We start from the raw sequence: 21,739 nt of genomic DNA on the forward strand, positions 1-21,739 counted from the left end.
AATACTTTATCCAGAGATTAATATTTGTAGTGGGAAACAGACCTCCGAAGTGTTCTGATTTTATTGTATATTTTGAACATATCCTCCAGTTCCAACTGCAGACTAACATTTCTGATGAAGCAGATCTGTTTTGATGTCATTTTCTAAAAATAATCCAGAAGTTATTTTCAGCATTCATTTCCTGCTGATGCTTAAAGCCAGGCCAGCCAGTATGAGGCTTGGGAATTCCTCCAGTTAAGTGCAGTCATCAAGACTACAAGACAAGATGTGAAGGGTCTGAGCAGCACCAAATAAAGGAGGGAGTTGAAAGGCAATAAGATCAACTGCAGGAGGAATTCTTAAAGGAGAGGTGGAAAAAATTAGACCCAATCCAATCACAGTGAGAAGGATTGCCTTGATCCTTTTGCAAATCAACAAATATTGTGAAGCAGATGCTAAATCCAAAGGTAGGGAATATGTTGATGAAGTATAACTGCATTCAGATCAGGTTCTGCACTTTGCTACAGTCTGACACCACACCACAACACTCTGGCCTCAGCCTGAAGCTGGAGAACAGAAACACAGCCTCTCAAATCAGCGACATCTCCCACACACACCCACACAACTGCAAAGGAGTGAATTTAGGAGTGATAAATGGTCCCTTCGAAAGGAATCAATTAGTCAATCTATAGCAATTGATTTTGCCTCACCACCTACTGTGCCAGGTATCGACAAACTACAGCAGTAACTTTATTTACTCAGAGCTCCTCATTATTTATTTGCATTGTATTCTCATGCAAGAGGTTAGTCATCATTGAGATCAGCAACTAATATATTTTTGGGCTTTGGTTAGTTATTTCATAATCAAAACAAATAGCTTTGGTATTTTAATGTCTGAACAATAACTTCAAAGCAATACAAACACTTGTTTTATTCATTTATGTGAAGTCATAATTTTGAACTGATTATATCTTATCATTGATAATTGGAGGAAATTTACTTTTTCAATAAGTTATCATTATATAGTCACAATTTTTTTAATCAGTAGGCAACAAGTAGTCATCTCTTTGTAGCTGTGTATTGGCTAAATGTATCTTTTGATATATTACCCATACATATTATATAGGGTCTAAATTGTCATAAAGGGATAATATTGAAAGGGTGCTTGCTGGATTGATAAATGTAGTAACCCATTTAAAACAAAATAAAAGAAAGATGAATTTCAGACAAACACATTACAAACAAACATGACAACCCACAACAAAAACAGAATTACCTGGAAAAACTCAGCAGGTCTGGCAGCATCGGCGGAGAAGAAAAGAGTTGACGTTTCGAGTCTTCATGACCCAAGGGTCATGAGGACTCGAAACGTCAACTCTTTTCTTCTCCGCCGATGCTGCCAGACCTGCTGAGTTTTTCCAGGTAATTCTGTTTTTGTTTTGGATTTCCAGCATCCGCAGTTTTTTTGATTTTATGACAACCCACAAGGTATTTTCAGGATCCAGAGGTGATCTGAAACTTTATCAATTGATCTACTGAGTCAATAGAAACAAAGAATATTCTTACTGAGGGACCACTGGCCTGAGATGAGATGTGACATCAAAATGTGGTTACAGTTCTGAGCTAAATCAAGATAAGGACTATGAACCTGAGGTAAAATTTGGACCCCTGCCATTCAAAAAATTAGATAATCAAATGAAAATTTGAAGAGCCATTGATGTGTCAGCAACGTGAGGTCCGCTCATTCATGGTATTGTCAAGGCAAATGTCAATTTCAAGAGCATTAATTTATCAGGAACTGAAGCAAGATGTGAACACAAAACACATTTACAGGATATACCATGCTAAGATTAAACATTTGGCCACAAATGTCCTCACATTTTGCTGTGAATTTGGGGTATAATACCGCATAATGACATTTTTTAAGGTCCATTTTGCCCAGGATCCAAGCTGATGCCACTGGCAAGTCATTTTACTATATAGAAATACAAATACCAATACCAATAACTTACACCCAATGCACAAAGGGGAGTTTAAGATTTAGAATGAGAAGAGCCATACCTATTGTCAGCATCACCTGATGCTTGCAGATGACTTAACTTTGACATTTGTAGTTTACAGGAACTTTGAAGAATGATTGAGTTACTCAAGAAATTTTGCAACATTTGTTTTAAAAGGAATTGATATATTTCTTTGGCCAGATTTTTGCTTCTGAGGCAGGTGGCTTAAGTGGGGGAGTTTTGCTCCAGAAGTGCCCCGAATTGTGCGATTTTTGCACTGGGAACAGGGGGACAGGGGTCCACCCCCGTTCACAGATTGGAGATGGCCACAGGGACTGCCGAGTGCAGCCTCCCTTGATACTCTGGGACTTTATCCCAGTTGTTTTGGTTAATGTTAAACCTTATAGCCCTACCCCTCACATACCCCACTGACTCCCCATGTCAATACATGCCAACTGATGCCCTCCATGCATCCCCAATGGTCCCTTATACACTCCATACCAAGCCATACCACTCCCCTTATTCCCAGTGGCCCCTTATATCATCCATACTGACTCATGACAACACCAATACCCATGGCCCTTTAGAAACATAGAAAATAGAAGCAGGAGTAGGTTATTCGGCCCTTCGAGCCTGCTCTGCCATTCAATATGATCATGACTGAACCTCTATCTCAAAACTATACTCCTGCTCTCTCCACATACCCCTTGACACCTATACTGTCTAGAAATCTATCTATTTCCTTCGTAAATATATTCAGTGACTTGGTCTCCACAACCCTCTGTGGTAGAGTACTTCACAGGTTCACCATCCTCTGAGTGAAGTTTTTCCCCATCTCAGTCTCACATGGCCTATCCCGTATCCTTAGATTGTGACCCCTTGTTCTAGACACTCCAGCCAGAGGAAACATCATCTCTGCATCCAGTCTGCCCAGCCCTGTCAGAATTTTATATGTTTCAATGAGATCCCCTCTCATTCTTCTAAATTCCAGTGAATACAGGCCTAGTTGGTCCAATCTCTCCTCATACGACAATCCTGCCATCCCAGGAATCAGTCTGGTGAAACTTCGCTGCACTCCCTCTATAACAAGTATATTATTTCTTAGGTGAGGAGACCAAAACGGCACACAAACTCCTGGGGCAGAATTTTATGGCCCCGTTTCAGTGGGGATGGGGCCGTAAAATGCGGTGAGACATTCTAAACGTCATTGGCTTCAGCAGGAATGTAAAATCTCTCTGCCGTAAAAGTTCAGCCCAGGTGTGGTCTCACCAAGACCTGTACAGCTGCAGAATGACATCCTTGCTCCTGTACACAAATCCACTTGCAATGAAGGCCAACATACCATTTCCGTTCTTAACTGCTTGCTGCACCTGCATTCTTGCTTTCAGTGATTGGTGTAGAAGGACACCCAGGTCCCAATTTCCCAATCTATCACCATTTAAATAATACTCTGCCATTCTGTGTTTCCTACCAAAGTGGATAACTTCATACATATCCACATTATATTGCTTCTGCCACGTATTTGCCCACTCACTCAACTTGTCTAAATCGCCTTGAAGCCTATAAACATCCTCCTTAACACTCACATCCCCACCTAGTTTTGTGTCATCAGCAAACTTGGAAATATTACATTTGGTTTCCTCATCCAAATCATTGGTATATATTGTGAATAGCTGGCACCCAAGCACTGATCCCTCCAGTACCCCACTAGTCATTGCCTGCCATTCTGAAAAAGACCCATTTATTCCTACTCTCTGTTTCCTGTCTGCTAACCAATTCTCAATCCAGTATATTACCCCCAAACCCATGTGCTTTAATTTTACACACTTACCTCTTATATGGGACTTTATCAAAACCTTTCTGAAAATGCAAATACACCACATCCACTGGTTCTCTCTTATCTGTTCTGCTAGTTACGTCCTCAAAGAACTCCAGTAGGTTTGTCAAACATGATTTCCCTTTCATAAATCCATGTTGACTTTGTCTTATCCTGTTGATATTTTTTAAGTATCCTGTTATTGCATCCTTTATAATAGATTCTAGCAATTTCTCTACTACTGAGGTTAGCCTAACCAGTCTGTAATTCCTTGTTTTTCCCTCCCTCCTTTTAAAATAGTGGGTTTACATTTGCCACACTCTGATCTGCCGAGACTGTTCCAGAATTGACAGAATTTTGGAAGATGACAACCAATGCAGCCACTATTTCCATGCCAATCTCCTTTAACACCCTTGCATGTAGATTATCAAGCCCTGGGGATTTATTGGCTTTCAGTCCCATTAATTTCTCCAGTACTGTTTTTTTAGTAATTTCCTTCAATTCCTCCTTCTCACTAGATCCTCAATTCCCTAGCATTTCTGGGTAGTTATTTGTATTGCAATGATCCCCAGCTGAGGTTACCCCTGGACAAGCCTGATCCCAGAGTGGAATCCAACTTGATAGATCCTAACTTTTGTTTGTTTGTTTAGACACATGGAAAGTAGCTATTGAAAAGAGGCACAGGAATCAACTGATAAACTTTTAACAAAAGAATAAAACATTTATTCAACAAGAAAAGATGAATTATATTACAATACTCCTTCATCCACAACTATACCTTTACAGATATATATATAGTTTTGTAAGGATAAAATAAGTTACAATAGCTATCTTATTTTCTATTGTCCACAGTAAGTACATAGTCTATATATCAATAGGCGACCTGTGGTCAGACACACCACACTCTGAAACCAAGTGACAGATGCCACCTCAACCAGATGCTATGGATTTCTCCTCAGGTCCCCCCAGATGCTTGTCACACCGTGAGCTAACCAGTCTCACTGTGCTCCATCTTTCACATAAGGGTTTTCAATCTCCACTCTCCAAGAACTCACCTTGGAATCTTCTCCCAAACCGATGCTTTCTCTCAGACGCCTCCCGCAAGAGTTCACCTTCAGGGTTTTGAACTCGCCTTCCGATGTTCCTCTCCTCTGGGTCAGCACATGCACTCAAGCTGTCTTTCATGAACTCTCTCTCACTGACTCAGCCACCAACAGTACCGCTACTTCACATTCCCATAACAAAGAGTTACAGACCTTCAGCCATCACTGTGGACCTTCTTGCCTCTTGCAAGCTGTTCTTGTTTTAAATCTGCTTTCTGCAGGTTGAAGCTTTAAACTTCCAGCTTGGAGCCTTTCTCTCTGCCCCTCACTCTTAACTTCACTTAACATGACTTTTTCCAGGTTCCAGTCCTTCCTTTGACAAGAAGCTCTTCTTGGAACTTTCTCTTCTTGCACTCCCCTGGATTTTTCGGGTTTTCCTTAGCTTGTGACTGACTATCTGTCCCCTTTGCTCCAGTCTCCCCTGGCAGCTACTTTCAAAAGCAACAGAGCTCTGCAGCTTCCAAGTCAAAACTGCTGTTTTCTTTCTGCGTGTGTCTGTGGGAGAGACCTGCCTCTTTTGCTCCTTGTTGCTAGGTGACAATCCAATTTTTCTACTCTTGTTTGTTTATGTTCTCTTTAAGAGTCGTAAAACTCCTTTTGAAACTAAAGCTCCAGTTGACCATACTTAACACACAGACACAGAAATACAAATCAAACTTAAACATTGAAGCTAAAACTCATTCCTAATGCCCACAAAATACAAATATCACTCACTTAAACTCTCTCTATTTTCTAACAGTATATTCTTCCATTAAGAGCATAAGACCATTAGACGTAGGAGCAGAAGTAGGCAATTTGGCCCATCGAGTCTGTTCCGTCATTCAGTGTGATCATGGCTGATCAGGTAATCCTCAACTCCACTTTCCTGCCGGGCAGGGGACGGGGTGGACAAAGGAAGGTAGGGGTATTGCTGAAGAGGCCAGGAGCAGGGGGTGAGGGAACATCAGGGACAGCCAAACCATTTGGGGGAGGGGTTGCAAGATGTTAAAAGGAGGCCATTGGTGGAGGCCTGAGCAGGTTCATAAGACCATAAGACCATAAGATGTAGGAGCAGACGTACACCGTTCAGCCCATCGAGTCTGCTCCGCCATTCAATTAGATCATGGCTGATCTGATAATCCTCAACTCCACTTTCTTGCCTTGTTCCCTAAACCTTGATTTCCTTACTGATTAAAAATCTGTTTATCTCAGCCTTGAATATACTCAACGACCCAGCCTCTACAGCCCTCTGCGGTAAAGAATTCCATAGATTCACTAGTCTCTGAGAGAAGAAATTTCTCCTCATCTCTGTTTTAAATGGGCACCCCCTTACTCTGAGATTATTCCCTCTGGTCCTAGACTCTCCCACAAGGGGAAACAACCTCTCAGCATCTACCCTGCCAAACCCTCTAAAAATCTTATATGTTTCAATAAGTTTGCCTTTCATTCTTCCAAACTCCAATGAGTACAGGCCCAATCTATTCAACCTCTCCTCATAAGAAAATCGCTCCATCCCCGGGATCAATCTAGTGAACTTTCTCTGGACTGCCTCCAATGCCAGTATATCTTTCCTTAGATAAGGGGACCAAAATTGTTCACAATAATCTTGGTGTGGTCTACCTAGTGCCTTGTATAGTTTCAGTCAGGCTTCCCTATTTTTACACTCCATTCCCTTTGAAATAAAGGCCAACATTCACAGAATCACAGAATCACAGAATCACACAGTGTAGAAGAGGCCCTTCGGCTCATCAAGTCTGCACCGACACGTGAGAAACACCTGACCTACCTACCTAATCCCATTTACCAGCACTTTGCCCATAGCCTTGAATGTTATGACATGCCAAACGCTCATCCAGGTATTTTTTAAAGTATGTGAGGCAACCCGCCTCCACCACCCTCCCAGGCAGTGCATTCCAGACTGTCACCACCCTCTGGGTAAAAATGTTTTCCTCACATCCCCCCTAAACCTCCTGCCCCTCACCTTGAACTTGTGTCCCCTTGTGACTGACCCTTCAACTAAGGGGAACAGCTGCTTCCTATCCACCTTGTCCATGACCCTCATAATCTTGTACACCTCGATCAGGTCACCTGTCAGTCTTCTCTGCTTCAATGAAAACAACCCAAGTCTATCCAACCTCTCTTCATAACTTAAATGTTTAAACCCAGGCAAAATCCTGGTGAATCTCCTCTGCACCCCGTCCAGTGCAATCACATACTTCCTATAATGTGGTGACCAGAACTGCACATAGTACTCCAGCTGTGGCCTCACCAAGGTTCTATGCAACTCCAACATGATCTCCCTATTTTTGTAATCTATGCCTTGATTGATAAAGGCAAATGTCCCATATGCCTTTTTCACCACCCCTCCACCTTCAGAGATCTATGGACACACACGCCAACGTCCCTTAGTTCCTCAGAACTTCCAAGTGTCATGCCGTTTATTGAATAGTTCCTTCCACAGTGCATTACCTCACACTTTTCAGGGTTAAATTCCATCTTCCACTTATCTGCCCATTTGACCACCCCATCTATATCTTCCTGTAGCCCAAGGCACTCAACCTCACTGTTAACCACCCGGCCAATCTTTGTGTCATCCGCAAACTTACTAATCCTAACCCCCACATAGTCATCTATGTTGTTTATATAAATGACAATAGGGGACCCTGCACAAATCCCTGTGGTATGCCACTGGAAACTGGCTTCCAGTCACTAAAGCATCATTCTGTTATCACCCTCTGTCTCCAACAACTAAGCCAATTTTGAATCCACCTTATCAAATTACCCTGTATCTCATATGCATTTGTCTTCTTTATAAGTCTCCCATGTGGGACCTTGTCAAAGGCTTTGCTGAAATCCATATAAACTACATCAACTGCACTACCCTCATCTACACACCTGGTCACCTCCTCAAAAAATTCAACCAAATTTGTTAGGTATGACCTCCCTCTGACAAAGCCATGCTGACTATCCCTGATCAAACCTTGCCTCTCCAAATGGAGATAGATTCTCTCCTTCAGAAATTTCTCCAATAGTTTCCCTACCACTGATGTGAGACTCACTGGCCTATAGTTCCCTGGCTTATCTCTAAACCCTTCTTAAATAGCAGAACCACATTAGCTGTTCTCCAGTCCTCTGGCACCTTCCCCGTGGCTGGAGTGGAATAGAAATTTTGGGTTAGAGACCCTGAGATCTCCTCCCTTGCCTCCCTCAGCAGTCTGGGATTCTATTTGTCTTCCCTAACACCTGTTGAACTTATATGTTAGTTTTTTCGGATTCATGCATGAGGACTCCCAAATCCCTCTGTGATGCAGCTCTCTGCAGTCTTTCTCCATTTAAATAATACTCAGCTTCTCTATTGTTCCTCTCAAAGTGCATAACCTCACATTTTCCCACATTATATTCCATCTGCCCACTCACTCAACCTGTCCATATCCCTCTCTAAGCTCTTTGTGTCATCCTCACCACTTGCCTTCCCACCTATTTTTGTGTCATCCGCAAACTTGGAAACTTGGCGATAGCACGTTCACTTCCCTCATCTAAGTCATTAATATGTATTATAAATAATTGAGACCCCAGCACTGATCCCTGTGCCACTCCACTAGTTACAGGTTGCAATCCCAAAAATGCCCCCCTATCCCAGCTCCCTCTCTTCTATGAGTTAGCCAATCCTCTATCCATGCTAATATACTAGTCCCAACACCATGGGCTCTTATCTTATTAAGTAGCTTTATGTGTGGTACCTTATTGATCGCCTTTTGGAAATCCAAGTATATTACATCTACTGGTTCCCCTTTATCTATCCTGCTTGTTACCTCTCAAAGAATTCTAATACATATGTTAGGCATGATTTCCCTTCCATGAAACCATCCAAATCTGCTATATTAGATTATGTATTTCTACATGCTTTGCTATTACATCCTTTATAACAGTCTCCAACATTTTTCTAATAACAGATTTTAAGCTAACCAGCCTATATTTACCTGTTTTTTCTCTCCCTCCCTTTTTGAATAAGGGTGTTACATTGGGACTTTTCCAGAATCTAAGGATTCTTGGAAGATTACTACCAGTGCAGCCACTATTTTGGTAGCTACTTCCTTTAATATCCTAGGATGCAACCCATCAGGTCCATGGGACTTATCGCCTTTAGCTCCATTAGTTTCCCTAGTACTTTTTCTCTGGTGATAGTTATGGTATTTATTCCACCCCACTCCTTTTGCCCCTTGATTATTTAGTATTTTTGGAATGTTATTAGTATCTTCTACCGTGAAGACTGAAGCAAAATACTTATTCAACTTGTCTGCCATTTCCTGGTTCCCCATTATTATTTCTCCAGCCTCATTCTCTAAGGGTCCTATGTTCACTTCGGCCTCTCTCTTCCTTTTTTATATATTTAAAGAAGCTCTTATTGTCCATTTTTATATTGCTTGCCAGTTTACCCTCAAAGTTTATTTTCTCCCTCTTTATTTTTTTTGTTATCTTTTGTTGGCTTTTAAAACTTTCCCAATCCTCTGGCTCACCACTAATCCTTGCCACATTGTATGTTTTTTCTTTCAATTTGATACTAACCTTAATTCCTTGGTTAACCATGGTTGTTTTATCTCCTTCCTTAAATCCTTCTTCCTCACTGGGATATATCTTTGTTGAGAGTCATGAGCTATTTTCTTAAACGTCTGCCATTGTTTATCAACTGTCTTTTCTGCTGTACTCCTTTCCCAGTCCATTCCAGCCAACGTTGCCCTCAATCCTTTGTCGTTACCCTTATTTAAATTTATCACAGTTGTTTCCAACCCAAGTTTCTCACTCTCAAACTGAACACTAAATTCTACCATATTATGGTCACTGTTTCCTAGGAGATCCTTTACTCTGAGATCATTTAATATACCTGCCTCATTATACATTACCGGATCCAAAATAGCCTAATCCCTAGTTGGATTCACAACATATTGTTCTAGGAAACTGTCCAGAATACACTTTATGAATTCTTGCTCATGTTTACCTTTGCCAATTTGATTTTCCCAATCTACATGAAGATTAAATTAAAGTCACCCATGATTAATGTACTGCCTTTTTTACATGCCCTCATTATCTCCTGATTTATTCTCTGTCCTACAGTATAGCTACTGTAATTATGGTAGCATAATTAGGGGGATAGATATTATTTTCTGCAGCCGTGAGCATGATTCCCGAAGGCTGTGTTGCCTAGCCAGTGCCAGGGTTAAGGACATCTCCTCAGGACTAGAGAGGATCTTGCTCCCACCAGTGTCTTCTTCCCCTTGTTATTTCTTACCTCCACCCAAATGGATTCTACATCTTCCGATCCAAGATCCTCTCTCCCTATTGTACTTTTTCCATCTCGTACTAACAAAGCTACCCCACCACCCTTTCCTTTCTGCCTGGCCTTTTGAAAAGTCACATACCAGCTTTGATCTCCTTATAAACATGTCTCCATAATGACTATAAGATCATAACCATTAACCTCTATTTGTGCTGTTAATTCATTTCTTTTGTTCTGAATACTATGTGCATTTAAGTAAAGGGCCATTAGTTTGTCTTTTACCATTTTTCCCCCCTTTGACCCTATTTTCTGCTTTTTTTATGTTTGTACACTCTGTCCATCCCCGTCACACTCTGGGTATCATTACCTAAATAGCTGCCCTGCAAGGCTGCCAAATCCTTTTGCTTTGTAAGCCTACATATCCTCTTTCTAGAGCCCACCCTCACTTCTACTTAGTTTAAAGCCTTCTCTACAGCCCTAGTTATTTGATTCGCCAGGACACTGATCGCAGCATAGCTGTAGTGAAGCCCATCCCTCTGGAACAGCTCCTTTCCACCCCAGTACTGGTGCCAGTACCCCATGAACTGAAACCCATTCCTCCTATACCAATCTCTGAGCTGCACATTTAACTCCTTGACTTTATTTACCCTAGGCCAGTTTGCCCATGGTTCAGGTAGCAATCCCAGGATTATTACCTTGGAAGTTCTGCCTGTTATTTTAGCTCCTAATGGTTCAAATTCTTTCAGCCGAACCTCCCTTCGTCCTTTCAATGTCATTGGTACCAACCTGGATGACGACAACTGGTTCCCTCCACTCCCACTCCAAGTTCCTCTCTAGTCCTGAGGAGATGTCCTTAACCCTGGCACCGGCTAGGCAACACAGCCTTCGGGACTCATGCTCACGGCTGCAGAAAACAGTATCTATCCCCCTAATTATACTATCATAATTACTCTCCCATTTCCTCCCCATATTTGAATGGCTCCCTGTACCAGGTTGCCGTGGTCAATTCGCTCATCCTCCCTGAAGTCCCCACTCTCATCCACACAGCTTGCAAGAACCTTGTAACTGTTGGACAGTTGCAGGGGCTGAGGTTCCTCGAACGCTATCCCCTTAGTCCTCACAGCTGCTTCACCTGCAGACACAACCTCTTGTCTCTAAACATAGACCAAATTTGAATTACCTAAACTGAGAGGTATGACCACCCCTGCAATAAAGTGTCCAGGTATCTTTCCCCCCACTGATGTGGTACAATGTTTGCAGCTTGGACTCCAGCTCCTTAACTTGGATCCAAAGTTCCTCAAGCTGCAAACACTTGGTACAGATGGTTCCCTCTGGATCACCCTGGTGTCCAGCAGCTCCCACATGCTGCACAGCAACACAACACCCGTCCTGCTATTGCTATCATATTTTATTCAATTTATTAATTAATTACTCTAGTATCCCTATTCTTTACACTTTATTATAATTATTTTTTATACACACCAGTGTATAAAATTATACTTAACAAGTTCTCTTTAAGAAAAAGAGAAAAAAAGACTAGAGATCTAAACACCAACTAAAGACCTTACTTTCACATAAAGACTAGAAGTACTCACCAAACCTACTCATCAATCAACCATTCTCCACGTTCTTTTCCTTCTCGTGCTCTCTCATTCTCTCACTGCTAAAGGCTCTGCTCCTCTCACACTCTCTCATTGTAAATGGCCCCATTGTTTCTTGCACTCTCTCTTGCTGTAAATGACCACACTGTTTCTCTCACACTCTCTCGTTGTAAATGGTCCCATTATTTCTCTCACACTCTCTCACTGTAAATGGCCACGCTGTTGCTCTCACACTCTCTCGCTGTAAATGGCCACACTGTTTCTCTCACACTCTCTTGCTGTAAATGACCACACTGTTACGCTCACACTCTCTCATTGTAAATGGCCCCGCTCCTCTCACATTCTCTTGCTGTAAAGACAGAACTAAAGTAGTTATTTAATTGCTCTGCCATTTCCTTGTTCTCTATTATAAATTCTCTTGTTTTGGACTGTAATCTTTTTCTTTCTACATACTTATAGAAGCTTTTACAGTCCTCTTTTATGTTCCTTGCAGGTTTACTCTCAGACTCTATTTTTCACCTCTTAATCAATCTCTTGGTCCTCTTTTACTGAATTTTAAACTGTTCCCAATCCTCAGGCATGCTACTTTTTCTAGCAGCTTATATGACTCCTCTTTGGATCTAATGCTATCTTTAATTTCTTTTGTTAGTCATGGTTGGGCCACTTTTCCTGTTGTGTTTTTGTGCCAGAAAGGAATATATAGCTGTTGCAATGCATACATTCATTCCTTAAATATTAGCCATTGCCTATCCACTGTCATTTTAATGAAGTTCCCCAATCTATCTTAGCCAACACACGCCTTATACTTTCATATTTTCCTTTATTTAGATTTGGAGCTCTGGTTTTGGATTGGACTACTTCACTTTCCAACCTAAGGAAAAATTCTATCATGTCACTGTTCCCTAAAGGACCCTGCACAACAACATTATTAATTAATCCCTTTTCATTGCACGAAACCAAATCTAGGATAGCCTGTTCCCTAGTTGACGAACTGGTCTAAAAAACCATCTCGTACACACTCCAGGAATTCATCTGCCACAGTTTTATTGCTAATTTGGTTTACCCAGTCTACCTGTAGATTAAAGTCACTCAGGATTACTGCAGCACCCTTGTTACATGCATCTCTAATTTCCTGTTTAATGCTGTACCCTACCTTACTACTACTGTTTGGAGGCTTATAGACAACTCCCAATAATGTTTTCCACCCCTTGTTACTTCTTAGCTCCATCCAGACTGATTCTACACTAGATTTTCTGAGCCAATATCCTCTCTCACTATCGCACTGATTTCATCCTTTACTAACAACGCCACACCGCCTACTTTTCCTTTTTGCCTGTCCTTCCTAAATATCAAATATCCTTGGATATTCAGTTCACAGCCTTGGTCATCCTGCAGCCATGTATCTGTAATCGCAATTTTATCATACCCATTTACATCTATTTGTGCGATTAATTCATCTGTCTTATTGCGAATGCTCCTTGCAGTCAGATGCCAACTTAGTGCTGACTCATGCCAACTGCTCCCCCCACCACCCTTTGCTTTTACACCCTCCATGCTACCTCACCCAGTATCCACCAAACGCAGACTTCAGGAGCTTTGCTGAGATTAAATAAAATAAAGTTCTACATATCTATTACAGAGTTCACTATATAGAAAAGACTCATATTCATGACAGCCCATTTAATACATTTAAATCATCACAAGTACTTAATCCCTTATAGATAATAATATATTTGTATTCATAACCCCACATCAAAGACAGCTAATCACAGAATCCAAGTGCAGAAGAGTCTGTACCGACACGTGAGAAATACCTGACCTACCTACCTAATCCCATTTACCAGCACTTTGCCCATAGCCTTGAATGTTATGATGTGCCAAGTGCTCATCCAGGTACTTTTTAAAGGATGTGAGGCAACCCGCCTCCACCACCCTCCCAGGCAGCGCATTCCAGACTGTCACCACCTTCTGGGTAAAAATGTTTTTCCTCACATCCCCCCTAAACCTTCTGTTCCTCACCTTGAACTTATGCCCCCTTGTGACTGACCCTTCAACTAAGGGGAATAGCTGCTCCCTATCCACCCTGTCCATGCCCCCCATAATCTTGTAAACCTCGATCAGGTCGCCCCTCAGTCTTCTCTGCTCCAATGAAAACAACCCAAGTCTATCCAATCTCTCTTCATAACTTAAATGTTCCATCCCAGGCAACATCCTGGTGAATCTCCTCTGCACCCCCTCCAGTGCAATCACATCCTTCCTATATTGTGGCGACCAGAACTGCACACAGTACTCCAGCTGTGGCTTCACCAAGGTTCTATACAACTCCAACATGACCTCCCTACTTTTGTAATCTATGCCTCGATTGATAAAGGCAAGTGTCCCCTATGCCTTTTTCACCACCCCACTAACATGTCCCTCCACCTTCAAAGATCTATGGACACACACACCAAGGTCCCTTAGTTCGTCAGAATTTCCTAGTGCCATGCCGTTCATTGAATACTTCCTTGTCAAATTACTCCTTCCAAAGTGTATCACCTCACACTTTTCAGGGTTAAATTCCATCTGCCACTTATCTGCCCATTTGACCATCCCGTCTATATCTTCCTGTAACCCAAGACACTTAACCTCACTGTTAACCACCCAGCCAATCTTTGTGTCATCCGCAAACTTACTAATCCTAACCCCCACATAGTCATCTATGTTGTTTATATAAATGACAAATAATAGGAGATCCCTGTGGTATGCCACTGGACATGGGCTTCCAGTCAATAAAACATCATTCTGTCATTACCCTCTGTCTCCTACAACTAAGCCAATTTTGAATCCACCTTATCAAATTACCCATGTGCATTTGTCTTCTTTATAAGTCTCCCATGTGGGACCTTGTCAAAGGCTTTGCTGAAATCCATATAAACTACATCAACTGCACTACCCTCATCTAAACACCTGGTCACCTCCTCAAAAAATTCAATCAAGTTTGTTAGGTATGACCTCCCTCCGACAAAGCCATGCTGACTATCCCTGATCAAATCTTGCCTCTCCAAGTGGAGATAGATACTCTCCTTCAGAAATTTCTCCAATAGTTTCCCTACCACTGATGTGAGACTCACTGGCCTATAGTTCCCTGGCTTATCTCTACAACCCTTCTTAAATAGCAGAACCACATTAGCTGTTCTCCAGTCCTCTGGCACCTCCCCCGTGGCCAGAGAGGAATTAGAAATTTGGGTCAGCGCCCCTGTGATCTCCTCCCTTGCCTCCCTCAGCGGTCTGAGACACAAATCATCCAGACCTGGAGAGTTGTCCACTTTTAAGCCTGCCAACACCTCCAATACCTTGTCACTCTCTATATCAATTTGCTTAAGAACCTCACAGTCTCTATCCACGAGTTCGATACCTTAATTCTCATTCTCTTGGGTGAAGACGGACGTGAAGTATTCATTCAACACTCTAGTGATGTCCTCTGGCTCCATCCATAGATTGCCCCCTTGGTCCCTTATAGGCCCTACTCTTTCCCTGGTTATCCTCTTCCCATTGATATACTTATAGAATATCTTGGGATTTTCCCCACTTTTATCAGCCAGAGCTTTCTTGTATCCCCTCTTTGCTCTCCTAATTGCTTTCTTAAGCTCCACCCTGCAGTGATCCTTTAATAACCTCTATGAGCTCTCAATCTGTGAGCGCCCCCCACCCCCCCCACCTCCCCACTGTGATAGGTTGTAGAAAGCAACCAAGCATTAATATTGCTATAATGATAGCACACAGGGTCATATCAGCAAACAGCTTTGAACTGGTGGAACAGATTTTTTTCAACTCTCATAGAGACAGACAGGCAGTTTTTTTAAAAAACCTTTAAAGTGCTGGTAATTTAAATAACTTGATAGCTTGACAGTTCTAAAGACTTTATCTGCCTTTCAGGAACATGTTTGACCTCTGTAAAGAGCTGTAACTCACAAACTGCGGGTTAAGGCCTTTGCTCCAGTGGAAATGGGGTCTGTTTGAAATTAGCCCTACTGAGTTTGTGTTTCCTATATGTGGTAATCACGTCCCATCCCTATTCACCTCCCCCTGGTGAAAATAGGATCTGTTGGAAATGGGGGATGGGCTTCCAGATCCGGAATCCATGCACCATTTTTAAAAGTCCACAGAATCTCCATGGCTCCGTGGAAATCCAGCCCTTTGTTACAAAGATTGAGACCATACTTTTCATTTGCCTTTACATCTCCTCTTGTCCACTAAACTAATCCTGCCCCCAGAATCTATCCTGCCCTTGCCCCAAACCTGTGTCTTTTCGAATTTCTCTTCTATCTTTCCTCAGGTCCTCCATGAGCTCATCTCACCCATGACACTTATTTCTTGTTCTCTAAATCCTATCCCTACTAACCTGCTGATCCCCAGCCTGCTTTCCTGGTCCTCTTGATGGTTGACATTGTAAATGGTTCACCCTCTTCAGATACTGTCCTCCTCTCTTTCAAAGTTACCATCCCACCTCTCAAAAAACATACCCTCAATCCTACTGTCCCTGCAAGCTACTGAGCCAACGCCAACCTCCCTTGAATGTGTTTTCAACTCCCAAAGCTGTCCTTATCTTTCCTCCAACTACCTGTATGAATCTCTTCAATCTCGTTTCTATCCTACTAAGCACCAGAACAACCTTGATCAAAGTCACGAGTTACATCCCCTTGTGACTATGATCATAATATATTTTTATCCTTGACAAACTCAACATTTTGCAGCCTTTGACAGAAGGTGAACCACTTACAATGTCAACCACCAAGAGGACACACCACCTTTCTCTAATACCTCTCCTATGTTGTCCAGGTAGTGGGAATATCCTCATTTGGTTTCACTCTTATTTTTCCTGATCAGATTCAAGAACATTGCCAGCAATATCTTCTCTTCCACCCCCAACCATTACCTCCATATCTAAACATAGGGTCCCATCTTTTCCTCAGCTCAGTTGTGGCCTTTGCCAACATCATTCGCTGACATGAGATTATTTTCCACACACACATATTGACATCCAGCTTCATGTGACAGGTGAGACAATTTTTCAGGTTTCCTCTCTCGGCACCCAAAGTCTTTCTTTTATTTGCTCTATTTCATGCAAGAGTGGCTGCTGGTTTACCTCATTAAAACTCTCATTGCTTCTTCTCCGCCTCCATCCTCAAAGTGCCACAAAATTTCACACAAGTCATCTATTTGAACTTATGTACCCCAATAAATTGAGTCTTTAATTAGGCTCACTGGTTACCTGCAGCTGCCTCAGCCTGCCTCTGAAATCTTCAGCCATTCCTAGTTATTGAAAGATTCTACCTGCAATTTCCAACCTCCTCTGTCCCTGTGCTTCAGAGTTATTTGATAGCTGCGCTCAACAAACAAAAACGGATATGCAAATAAGCTAACCCGATATTCTTCAGCAGTGTTAGTGCTGAAATGGGCCAAAGTGTTTTCCTTGTAGAACATCATCAGCGTCAAATGTTCCACAGAATTTTAGAACCTAAATGACAATTCACATTACAAGTAGAATAAAAATGAAATTAACACTTGAGGAACTACTGCCAATGCACTAAATTCAGTAAAATTGCATAAATGACTTTATTATGTAACTTGAATAGTCATGTTGCTATATAGAGTTTTCCTGTTGAAAGGAATGATGGGAAAGTGCTTAGCAACTATTAAAGAGACCCATGAGGACCAATCAGCATTAGGATTCAATCTGTTGTAATTCATTGGATTATAGGAATATCAGGTCAGTGGATTGCACAATGTCTTGAAAATAGGAAACAGAAGGTAATGATCAATACAGTAACCTTCAATTGGGGAAACATATAGCGACATTCTGTAGTGGTCCAGTCTTAACTCTCTGCTGTTCACCATTTTCATAAATGATTTGGAAGATGGTTCCACGCCATGTGGGCAGGTGCCAGATGGAACGGAGATAAACAGCATTCAGAAAGATCTGCACCAATTAAGCAGATGAGCCAATTTGAAAATTGATTTGCAGCTGGCAACACTTGATTTACACTGCCTGTCTAGAATTGCACTCATGCAGCTGGAAGTAAGATACAAGAATTTATGTGTTTCGCCATGGCTCTGTTTCTGGCTAATAAATTTTAAATGTATGGGAACTCAGGCAGGGAGCATCAACTTTTTCAAAACATTGGAGAAAAAAAATACTCTGCTTCAGTTTATAAAGTGCCTGTGCATTCAGTGGCTTTCTGAGCACTTTTTAAATCCAGCCTCATAATATAGTCTATACCATATCAAGCCCAAGCAAGGTCAGATGGCTTCTCTAAGGTGCTCTCACACTTGTATTTCAGAGTCAAGATCATTCCAAAGTTATAGTTACATCTGTATTGCTGAATCACAAAGGAATCACTTTGCAGTGAAGCATGAAAGTCAGTATAATTATAGTCACAGCACAGAACAAGGCCATTCAGCCCTTTGTGCCTGTGCCACACATCATCCTGACATGGAAATAAATCGGCATTATTTCAAACTCCTGAAACCCCCTTCCTAACAGCATTGTGAGTGTACCTACACCACATAGGCTGCAGCAGTTGAAGAAGGTGGCTGAACACCACTTTCTCAAGGGTAAATGGGGACGAGCAACAAGTGCTGGCCTTGCCAATGATACTCACATTGAATGAAAGGATAAAAACAAAACTTCATAGGGTACTGAATTATCTGTGGTTCTTAGCGTATTCTGAAAGCAGAGTTCATAAATATTACAATACTTGGATCACCATTCAAATCTCCATCTTCAATATTTTACCCTCTCCCCATCCTCAGACCATTAACCTCTTTTCTTCCCTCCATCCCATCACCTTCACCCTCACCTGGACCTGAATGTTCATAAAACCAGAAGGGCTCCGCACCTTAGCCAAAATGGCACCACAGCCCTGATTCTAGAGGTCCCATCCCGGTCCTGAACCTGGCACCCACCATTTTCGCCGAGGTTGTGGGTCACATTTTGCATATCCATGGTTCATGGAGCCAACTGCAAATGTAAAAGTGCAGTTTCCTGCAAAGGAAAATATTATTTTTTCCAATATTACTGTGGTATACTGTGAAGCAGGCTTGTGGGGTCTATGTGTATGTTTGTGATTGTGTGACTAATTTAATTAATTAAGATAACCAGAAAGCAAGGTTTAAATCATCAAAGGGTTAGGTGTAAAAGCAGGCATTTTTAAGTGGCGATGAACAAACTAAGATGGGATACAAATAGATACAGCATGAATAGGAATTTGCAATAGGAGATAAATGAGGAATTGAATTTTTAGCTGATAAATTTCAAAGAGAAATAAAAGGAAGTTTTACAGCTGGCAAAGATCATAATTGAATAAAATAAAGTTATTAAGTTTATATTTCCTGAAAATAGGGGCCATAAAGACAATGTGAAAGATTTTTATATACTGGGAAAGGGAACTTCCAGAGAAAGTTAGGAACAATGGGTTTAAAGATGAAAAAGAAAAAATATATTTCAGGAGAGATTGAAAGTTGTATGACGGGTGTGGCCATGTGATCTTAAAGAGTGTGCTGTGCAGTGAAGTAGGCAGCCACTAGCCACCCCAGAGAAGTGAATATAAGGAGAGGGGTGAAATATAAGCTGGTTTAAGTTGGAGGGGGGAGAGAAGTGTGGGTAGTGGTGTGGTTGTAGGGACAAGCTATCACTGCTTGCTTGTCCCTACAACCACACCAGCCCCCCACCCACTACTCTCCCTGCAACCCCCCCCCCCACCCCCCACTCCCCCCACCTTAAACCAACTTATATTTCACCCCTCTCCTTATATTCACTCAGTTCTGTGGAAGGGTCATGAGGACTCGCAACGTCAACTCTTTTCTTCTCCGCCGATGCTGCCAGACCTGGTGAGTTTTTCCAGGTAATTCTGTTTTTGTTTTGGATTTCCAGCATCCACAGTTTTTTGTTTTTACCCCAGAGAAGTGTTTGTTTGTTCTGGAAAGCAAGGTTTTGTTACATTTCCATTGTCAAAAGGAGGGAGGGAGAAGCCTGTGAAATATTTCTCCTATAGCAACAGTAGTTGCCTTGTGGTGATATTACTGGATTTTTTATAGATTAAGAATCTATAGGGAATGTTGCCTGGAAAAGGGTGTTTATTTGTGAGCTCTAGCTAAGTAGAAATCTTTTGGGAAATGTTATAAGACTAAATTTAACTGCTTAATTGTACTCTTCTGTGTTTAAGTTTTCTTTTCTTTTGTGAATGCGTGTTTCAATTTAATATTTAAATCTCCAAATGTGGTAGCGGAATCTTTACTTCTGACTTCAGCACACGTACCAACTCGTAATAAATACAAATTGAAAATTGTGATAGCTTGACCAAGTTTGCCTTTGGGATTTGGTCACCATGGCAATGGTGCATGGGAATGTTTGGAGGCTAAAGGGATGTGAAGGGAAAAGGCTAGAGGGCTGTAATTTGTTTTATTATTTTTATTGTAACTGGGATGAAGTCCAAGAGCAGTGAGGCAGGTCTTTGGTACCAGCTCGCTTTGGCACCTGGCAGCCCTTGTGGCTGCCTCCAAAATCCTTCCAGGATTCAGCAGGCCTGACTCCCGTTAGCACTCCCCACCCCCAGAATAAAAATCCAACTTGGGAGTGAAAATTCAGCTCCTGCCCTCTCCAGGTCCAAGCCACCCTCATCCATCTTCCTCAAACCAGTCCTCCCTTGCCCAACTGCTCCCTGTCCCCATCGCTCTGTGTCTCCTACATTCCATCTGCCCTCACCCCCTCTCCCTCCTCTTCCCTTTCTCATTACCCAACCCGTCTCTATCCCATTTCCCTCTCCCTCCATCTCCCTGTCTGTGCTCTTCTTCCATCCTCCATGTCCATCAAATCCCCATTCCCCCTCTCGCTCCAATCCCTATCTCCCTCCATTTTCTAATTCCCCCAATCCTTATCTCCCTCACCATTCAATCCCTATCTCCCTCTCCCTCTGTTCCCAATTTCTCTCTCCTTCCAATTCCTATCTCTCTCACCCTCCATTCACTATCTCCTTCCAATCCCTTTCTCCCTCTCCCTTCAGTCCCTAATCCACACTATCTTATTCAGATTACTGAACAAGCCACATTTGAATTATTGAGGCCAATTCCACAATTGGGCCAGGTGAACAGTCCCAGCTTTTCACCTTTACATATGGATTCTGCCGTTGCTCTGTTCAGCTTGTGAAATAATGTGCTTAAGATCCCTGTACTTTTTTGATGCACGCATGGAACATCGAATCACCTGAAGGAGAAATTCATGGAAAAGCTGAAGTACTGTAACTCTCAAAGTTCTGGTTCATTTAAAGGGATATTATAACATTTTGATGGAGGCTTTTTGTAAGGAAGACCGGTAAAGGAGCTGAATGGAGGAGGAAGATTAGACGGTCTCCTAGAGGTGGTGGTGTTGAGATAAATAGTTATTTTTGAGGCAAATGGGAATCACCTTAATAGAGCTCCATCATGAATGGAATGGTAGGGGATGGTGATCAGATTGAATGCAATCTTTCATGTCCATTGATCATGGGTGCAAATACACAAAAAGATCTCAGGACTAAGGAGCAATGGCAAAGTAAGTCCCCTACAAAGCATTGATCCTGACCTTTATATCCAACACCCCATCATGACCATCTCACTGAACGTGCAACGATTGATACACCACTTTCCTCTTGAGGTACCATCCATCCAACCATCTCACGTTGGCTGAGGAAGCTCTTCTCTGAGGCAGGGGACATGTTTGGAGCAAATGGAAGTTCCACCATAGCAAACTCCACAGAAGATAACAGTTGAAGTCACACCAAGATTATTTAGCTTCCGGCTAATTTCCCTATAGCTGCACTCTCACTTAATTTGCCGCAGTATGTGGTCTTTAGAAACCAGTGCTGTGTTGTGTAGAATGGTCCTGGGGCTTACAGTTCTAAATTTTGGAGAGTCATTTATTTGCACTGAAGATTTTACATGGTCTGTGAAATGATCAAGCTTAATAGGCT

The 21,739-nt window shown here is 42.0% G+C and overlaps 1 long non-coding RNA gene across 1 annotated transcript in view; it reads left to right on the forward strand.

Moving 5' to 3' along the window:
- The first annotated feature begins 238 nt into the window (after positions 1 to 238).
- Positions 239 to 21,739, forward strand: part of LOC121279299 — a 56,423-nt gene continuing 34,922 nt past the window's right edge. Inside the window, exon 1 of the long non-coding RNA XR_005943358.1 lies at positions 239 to 446. This is a non-coding gene — a long non-coding RNA (uncharacterized LOC121279299). The remainder of the gene's footprint in view (positions 447 to 21,739) is intronic.

Source organism: Carcharodon carcharias, chromosome 6 (genome assembly GCF_017639515.1).
Source record: "Carcharodon carcharias isolate sCarCar2 chromosome 6, sCarCar2.pri, whole genome shotgun sequence".
In the NCBI taxonomy this organism is placed as follows: Eukaryota; Metazoa; Chordata; class Chondrichthyes; order Lamniformes; family Lamnidae; genus Carcharodon; species Carcharodon carcharias.